Here is a 580-nt window from a genome sequence, read left to right on the forward strand (position 1 = left end):
GGGGAAGGTGCGCTAAACAATGCATACAGGACAAGTCTATTTGTACATCAGAACCTCCTACCAGTGTTTCCATACTTTAGCACCACCACTCTTCATTGCACCCTATGATAGTGTGTTGAAAATCCCATGTGACATTTTCAGTCCCAATCTCCAATCCCATGTGACATTTTCAGTCCCAATCTCCAATCCCTAAGGGCCTGTTCACACGACGTCCTTTTTCTGTGCTGACCCGATCCGTACGCTCCTGCACTAAAAATGCATCCCAATGTGTTTTATGGGCTACAGTTCTCACGTGCGCAGTCCGTTCAGGTTACCACAGAAAAAATACTGCATGTCACATTTTGTCCGGTCAGGAAATGCAAAACGCGTCAAAAACACACTGCAGCTAACATACTGACAGCCCCACTCCAGCAAAAAAAACTGGAACGCATCAAAACGCACTGCATCAGTAGCACCGCGTCTGCAGATCCGCACCTGATATCATGTGAACAGGCCCTGAGACCAGATAATGTTGAGGGATACAGGGGAGAGCCAAAGGTCGCTAAACTCAAAACAAAAATGTAATATATCGCAGCTTACC

The sequence above is a fragment of the Nanorana parkeri genome, unplaced genomic scaffold, assembly GCF_000935625.1.
Source record: "Nanorana parkeri isolate BGI_ZX_2015 unplaced genomic scaffold, ASM93562v1 scaffold408, whole genome shotgun sequence".
NCBI classification, from domain to species: Eukaryota; Metazoa; Chordata; class Amphibia; order Anura; family Dicroglossidae; genus Nanorana; species Nanorana parkeri.